The sequence below is a fragment of the Triticum dicoccoides genome, chromosome 1A (assembly GCF_002162155.2).
Source record: "Triticum dicoccoides isolate Atlit2015 ecotype Zavitan chromosome 1A, WEW_v2.0, whole genome shotgun sequence".
Classification (NCBI taxonomy): domain Eukaryota; kingdom Viridiplantae; phylum Streptophyta; class Magnoliopsida; order Poales; family Poaceae; genus Triticum; species Triticum dicoccoides.
In genome coordinates this window covers 376,169,851-376,177,889 of record NC_041380.1, presented here as the reverse complement: position 1 = coordinate 376,177,889, position 8,039 = coordinate 376,169,851, and positions in this window count along the sequence as shown.

The following is an 8,039-nucleotide window of genomic DNA, read 5'->3' as shown; positions in this document are numbered from 1 at the left end:
TGGTTATGCAATCAGGTGTTGGGGATACATGGTAAACATAATATCTCACCAAAACTAGCAAATCCTACATCCAGCTGTATCCATCCTTCAACACATAACCAAGAAACCTTCGGAAATCGTCTACCTCAACCTTCGAAAAGCATCCGTTATACAAGTTATGGCAATACTCCCGAACTCCCGCCCCAGTACTAGGTGGCGTCGAGGTTATCTCACCAGCAACTGCATAAAAGAGATTTTCGATGTCGGCGAAACTAATCTCAGGTATTCCAGAACTGCAAAGATAAAATTATGACGACAACACCTCAGAGCTCAACTCCCCGGGACACTTCCACAAAACCCCTGACAGGAGGCACAAAGACAATGTTCTCGTCACAAAACCATCGGAACGATTCCAAGATACCCGCGTGATCCTAAAAAAAATTTAGTGAAATTTGAGAAGAGAAGAGTCAAAACTCTATGTCAGGATGCCTTACCAGAGCGATGAGGAGACTGAGGAGTAAAAAGAATTCCTAAACTCTCTGATATATAATTCCTAAATGACTCAAAACATTTTTCTAGACTCAACAACGGCTGCTAAAAACGATCAAGCAGAGGGGCTCCTAAGGTCGGGGAAGGCTCTGATTACCAACTTGTCACGCCCTCGATGCGGCTATATATCCCACGTGTCGAAGCACGAGTTAGAGGCATAACCGCATTGAAAGCAATGTCGCAAGTGAGGTAATCTTCACACAACACATGTAATACATAAGGGAAAGAGATACATAGTTGGCTTACAATCGCCACTTCACACAATACATGAATAAAGCATTACAACATCCAAATACAATCAGGGCCCGACTATGGAGCCAAAATAAAAGAAGAACCCCAAATGCGACAAAGGTCCCCGATCGACCCCAACTGGGCTCCACTACTGATCAACTAGAACGAAACAACACAAAGAACAAGATCTTCATCGAGCTCCTCCTGAGATTGGTTGCATCATCAGCACAGACTCATCGGCACCTGCAAGCTGGTTTTGGAAGTATCTATGAGCCACGGGGACTCAGCAATCTCGCACCCTCGCGATCAAGACTATTTAAGCTTATGGGTAAGGTAAAAGGTATGAGGTGGAGCTGCAGCAAGCGACTAGCATATCTGGTGGCTAACCTGTTCGCAAAAGAGAGCGAGAAGAGGAGGCAAAGCACGATCGTGAAACTATGATCAAGAAGTGATCCTAAAACAACCTACGTCAAGCATAACTCCAACACCGTGTTCACTTCCCGGACTCCGCCGGAAAGAGACCATCACGGTAACACACGCGGTTGATGTATTTTAATTAAGGTCAACTTCAGGTTTTCTACAACCGGACATTAACAAATTCGCATCTGCCCATAACCGCGGGCACGGCTTTCGAAAGTTCAAAACCCTGCAGGGGTGTCCCAACTTAGCCCATGACAAGCTCTCACGGTCAACGAAGGAATAGACCTCCTCCCGAGACATTCCGATCAGACTCGGTATCCCGGTTCTATAAGACATCCTCGACAATGGTAAAACAAGTCCAGCAAGACCACCCGCTGTGCCGACAAATCCCGATAGGAGCTGCACATTCTCGTTCTCAGGGCACACCGGATAAGCTAAGCGTACAGGAGCCGACGTAACCCAAGTTGCCAAGGGATGGCCCTGCACGGTGCTCTGGGTTGGACCAACGCTCAGAGGAGCATTGGCCCGGGGGTTTAAATAAAGATGACCCTTGAGTCTACAGAACCCAAGGGAAAGTAAAGGCTAGGTGGCAAATGGTAAAACCAATGTTGGGCCTTGCTGGAGGAGTTTTATTCAAGGCGAACTGTCAAGGGGTTCCCATTATAACCCAACCGCGTAAGGAACGCAAAATCCAGGAACATAACACCGATATGACGGAAACTAGGGCGGCAAGAGTGGAACAAAACACCAGGCATAAGGCCGAGCCTTCCACCCTTTACCAAGTATATAGATGCATTAATTAAATAAGAGATATTGTGATATCCCAACAAAATATCCATGTTCCAAACATGGAACAAGCTCCAATCTTCACCTGCAACTAACAACGCTATAAGAGGGGCTGAGCAAAGCGGTAACATAGCCAAACAACGGTTTGCTAGGACAAGGTGGGTTAGAGGCTTGGTTCAATAATATGGGAGGCATGATAAGCAAGTGGTAGGTATCGCAGCATAGGCATAGCAAAAGAGCGAGCAACTAAGCAAGCAAAGATAGAAGTGATTTCAAGGGTATGGTCATCTTGCCTGAAATCCCGCAAGGAAGAAGAACGAGTCCCTGAAGAAGACAAACGGACATAGTCGAACGAAACCTCACAAACGCGACGTTATCGGAACCAACCCGAAGAAGCAACACTGGAAAAGAGCAAACAACCTAGTAAACAACCACCACATAGACATGGCATGATGCACAACCAAGTATGATGCATGTCCGGTTTAAAGATACATGGCATGGCAAAGTGCACAAACAACCCTACAAATTAAGTGGAGCTCAATATGCAACTCCGTTGCATATTGACGAAACACCACGTGACTTATTTAGTTCGATCTTGTTTATGTACCCAACAATATTAAATGTTGTTAAACATGGCAAGAAGTGAAGCAAAGCAAAACTACCTATCTAGTCAAGTTTAAATGAGTCCGGGAACAACAAACAACAAATCCGGAAACTCCTCATGTGCATATATTAGGTTAGGTCCTGTTCTGCCCTAAACCATATTTTTAGAGTTGTTTAACATGCAAGATGAGTGCACCATGTTAAACTAGGCAAAATTCTACCCCATTTACATATAAAGTCTATTAAATTCGGAGTTACGGTTATTTAGTTATGAATTAAAGCATTTTAATATGGCATAGGAGCAAATTTAATCAAACATCATTTTAAACATCTTAAACATGGGTGAAAGTTGCATATTATTAAACTAGACAAAATTCTAAGCAAGTTTCATATATAAAGTTGTTACATATAATACATGGTTTGAGAGTTATTATATGCATGAAGTATAGGGTCCAATCTGTAAAACGGGCAAACTCTGGATAATAGGTAAATTTCGCACACAGGGAAAAACACTATATGGGCTGAAACTGAGACAAGCCCAACAGAAAAAAATAAAAGGTGGGGCGCTGGGGTGTGGCCTCACCCAGTGGGCCTGGCCCAAATCGGTGAAGAGGAGGCACGCTGGGGCGCAGCTGGGCCTTGGTTCGATCTGGCGCTGGCGGTCTTGGGGGGGGAGTTGGGCCGGATCAAGGCAAAGAGGCAGGCCATCGCAGCGCTCCGGTCAACGCAGGCGAGCGGAGGCTCTGGCTGCGTGCGTTCCTCTCCTGCTCGATGCAGGATGCAGGGGAGGCCGGCGATGGCGCGAAGACCGGCGAGGGCTCCGGCGAGGACCGGCCGGAAGGGACTGGGACGGCGGGATCCAGCTAATCTGGGCACGGGAATGGAGATCCAGCGGCGCGTCAGGGAACTCGGCGGGGCGCAGAATCCTGGCGGACGACGACGAGCGGCGCTGGGCATTCGGATCCACAGGATCGAGACGAGGCAAGGGGCTCGTCCTCGTCCTCAAGCTCTCGCATAACCAGGGGAGACGGAGGCGGGATGAGGCTGGAGATTCCATGAGAGGAGGCTGGCGATGGGGACGAGCTCGAGGCCGTCCATGGCGTCGGACAGCGTCCTCCTCGTTCCCTGCAGGCAGACGGCGACGGAAGAGCGGGTGAGCACAGGGAAGGAGAAACGGAAAGAGACGACCGAGGAGAAGGGAGACAAGGCCGGCCTGGGGGTGCTGGTCGCCGGCGGCGACGTCCGGTTGAGGGAGAGGCGAGGAGAAGGACAAGTCGATCGATGGGGTGGATGGGACAGAGAGGATCGGGAGAAGCTTTGGTTGGTGGGTGCGCTGCGGGATCCAAGGAGGAGCACTGCTTGATTGGATCCAGTAGGGGGAGGTTTCGAGGGGGATTTGGAATGTGGCGCCGGCTGAATTGGACTGATGGGACAAGCCTCCTAATTTCTGGGGTTTGCCCAAAATAGGCTATTGGTAGATCTATATATAGCAAAAAGGGCTAAGTTTAGTGGCATTTGATCCCTCCGATCTTAATCGGACGGTCAAGAAAAAAATATGTTAGGAAGTCCAATTAACAAAACGGAGACGTTTTGTAGATGTTTGGGGATGATCCAGATCCAACGGTGACGATTGCCCTGGTCGGGTTCGGGACAATTTCAGACGCGCACGTGAGGGGTTCGATGCACTGTGCAGAGGGGTTTCGGACCGTGCGGTCGCATCGGACAACTCCGGAAGCGAAGAGGGGAAGGAGGATGGACTAGGTGGGCTGTGGCGAGACTGCGAGGGGGAGAAGAGAGAGAGGGCCCGGCATCTGTTTCCGGAGACCAAAAACATCCGACGTTAGACCGACTATAATGTCGCTATAGTTATCCGTTGGGCTATCAAACGAACTCTGAATGCGATGAAACTTGGCAGGCGGCCTACCTACAACATAACAACACCACATACCAACTTTCATCCCATTCCGAGAACATTTTCCGGCCACTTATAAAATACTATTTTGGACATGTCGCGGGTGTGTGCAAGTGTGGTTGGGCTCAGAACGGACAACGGAGAGAACTCGGAGAACCCAGACGAATGCAAGTTTTGAAAAACATGATGGTGCTATGCAAATGATTACATGATGAAATGCAACACACAAGCAAATGACAAGGCAACAACAGCGAATAACTGGAGGACACCTGGCACATCGGTCTCGGGGCGTTACAGCCTCTCTCCTTAACCCGGTAGCTACAAGCATGCGATATGCTGAGCGGACCGAGAAAGAGCCATTCTTTTCATAGTGCCAACTCCAGAAATCAGAGATATTGCGAGTGCATAGGGGAATGCTTAGTATGATTTGAATATCCATTGGCATGAACACTGACTCCACCTTCTCTCTATCCCAGCTTGCCGACGTGTTATTTATAAGCTCCAACACTAGCATAGGGGGATTTTGAATAACACACCCATAAGGTTTCATCATCTCCTCTCTGGGAAGCCAATTATCTTCCCAAATCTTTGTCGATTCTCCGGTGCCAATGTGCTTGATCAGGCCCATCTTCAGAGTATCACGTCCCTCTATAATTGCCCTCCAAATCTGACTTGGGTGGTTCCCCAATGAAGCATCCAAAATTGAGCAGCTCGGGTAATATACACTCTTCAGAATACGCGCGCTGAGAGAGTCGGGCTCCTGCAACAGCCTCCATGCCTGCTTTGCTAACATAGCCAAGTTAAAAAGTTCAAAATCCTTAAAGCCTAAACCACCCATTCCTTTTGGCTGGGTCATAGTCTTCCACGAAACCCAATGGGGTTTTCGCTTTCCCTCCTTGCTTCCCCACCAAAATTTCCGGATTAACATATTGAGGTGTTCGCACAAACCTCATGGCAATTTGAAACAGGACATGGAGAAGACCGGAACTGCTTGGGCTACCGCTTTCACCAAAACCTCTTTTCCTGCTGAAGACATTGTGCTCTCAATTCACCCTTGCACTTTGCTCCATAGACGATCCTTCAAGTATTTGAAAGCACCATTTTTAGATGAACCTATATCCGAGGGCATACCTAAATATTTCTCATTTAGGGTCTCATTTGGGACTTGCAACACCATTTTCACCTCTGTCTGGATACTGTCGGGAACCCCTTTGCTGAAATAAACCGATGACTTGTTGTAGTTGATACGCTGCCTGGAGGCCTCGCAGTATTTGTCCAGGACTAGGTTCACCTCGGTAGCCCCCGCACTATTTTCCTTGAAAAACAGCAGGCTGTCATCAGCGAATAATAAGTGATTCACCCTAGGTGCCGAGGGCGCCACTTGTAAACCACTCATGTTGGATGACTCACTTCTTGATTTTAACAGGCACGAAAGGCCCTCTGCTGCTAGCAAGAACAAGTACGGAGATATCGGGTCCCCTTGTCTGATCCAACGTGTTGGTGTAAACTCCTCCAACCTCTTTCCATTAAACTGAATTGAGAAAGTAACTGAAGATACCAGTCCCATGACAATATTCACCCACCTCTGAGAAAAACCAAGTTTCAACATGATTGCTTGTAGATACTCCCATTCTACCCTGTCATAAGCTTTCATCATATCGAGTTTCAAAGTGCATGATTGATGTTTCTTTGCTTTGTTCCTCTTCATGAAATGCAAGCACTCGTAGGCAGTCACAATATTATCAGTTATTAATCTCCCTGGGACAAAGGATGACTGCTCCTCTGAAACGATCTCCGGAAGAATGACTTTCAAACAATTAGAGATTACCTTGGATGCAATTTTGTAGAGGACGTTACATAGACTGATCAGCCGAAATTGTGAAAACGGTGTGGGGTTTTTAACCTTTGGGATCAAAACCAGAACTGTCTCATTAATGCTTCTTGCTGATTCCTTGCCCTCTACGATATCAAGCACTGCTTTTGTGACATCCTCTCTGCAGACCTCCCAATGGCGTTGGAAGAAGTGGGCTGGAAAACCATCCGGGCTCGGTGCTTTCGTGGGTAACATTTGGAAAAGTGCTTTTTTAACTTCTGCTTGGGGTAGGGGGCGTTCAACATATCATTCATTCCCTGTGTTACTTTGCATGGTACGGTAGATAGGACACTCTCCATATCCTGTACTCCCTCTGAGCTATACAGGTTTTTATAAAAGGCGGTTGTCATTGCTTCCATCTCGTCTCTATTCTCTGTGAGCTGACCGGACTCTTTCTGAAGAGCCCTAGTCTGATTTTTTTTCCGTCTCCTTCTACTTGCACGTAAATGAAAGAAATACGTGTTTTTATCTCCATGCATCAGCCACTCGAGCCTTGCCCTCTGGCGCCATAATATCTCCTCGCGATGATATAACTCAACTAGATTTTCTGTAATTTTTAACTCCATGTGGTTAGGCCCGAATCTACCTGGGAGGCTGCGCAGCTCCTGTAGCTGTTTCTGCAATCGTGCAATCTGTTGTCTTACATAGCCAAAGTGCTCACGATCCTATGCAGAGACATCACCCGACACACGCTGCAGCTTTTGTCGCACCTGCTCCACTGGTCTGATGTTGTCCAGATTCTGTGCGGCCCACCCGTCGCCAATCACTTCCGCATGCTTGGGGTCCCGCTTGAAGGAAATATGCCCTAGAGGCAATAATAAAGTTATTATTTATTTCCTTATATCATGATAAATGTTTATTATTCATGCTAGAATTGTATTAACCGGAAACATAATACATGTGTGAATACATAGACAAAAACAGAGAGTCACTAGTATGCCTCTACTTGACTAGCTCGTTAATCAAAGATGGTTATGTTTCCTAACCATAGACATGAGTTGTCATTTGATTAACGGGATGACATCATTAGGAGAATGATGCGATTGACTTGACCCATTCTGTTAGCTTAGCACTTGATCGTTTAGTTTGTTGCTATTGCTTTCTTCATAACTTATACATGTTCCTATGACTATGAGATTATGCAACTCCCGCTTACCGGAGGAACACTTTGTGTGCTACCAAACGTCACAACGTAACTGGGTGATTATAAAGGTGCTCTACAGGTGTCTCCGAAGGTACTTGTTTGGTTGGCGTATTTCGAGATTAGGATTTGTCACACCGATTGTCGGAGAGGTATCTCTGGGCCCTCTCGGTAATGCACATCACTCAAGCCTTGCAAGCATTGCAACTAATAAGTTAGTTGCAGGATGATGTATTACAGAACGAGTAAAGAGACTTGCCGGTAACGAGATTGAACTAGGTATTGAGATACCGACGATCGAATCTCGGGCAAGTAACATACCGATGACAAAGGGAACAACGTATGTTGTTATGCGGTCTGACCGATAAAGATCTTCGTAGAATATGTAGGAGCCAATATGAGCATCCAGGTTCCGCTATTGGTTATTGACCGGAGACGTGTCTCGGTCATGTCTACATAGTTCTCGAACCCGTAGGGTCCGCACGCTTAAAGTTCGGTGATGATCGTAATTAGGGTTTTTGTGTTTTGATGTACCGAAGGTTGTT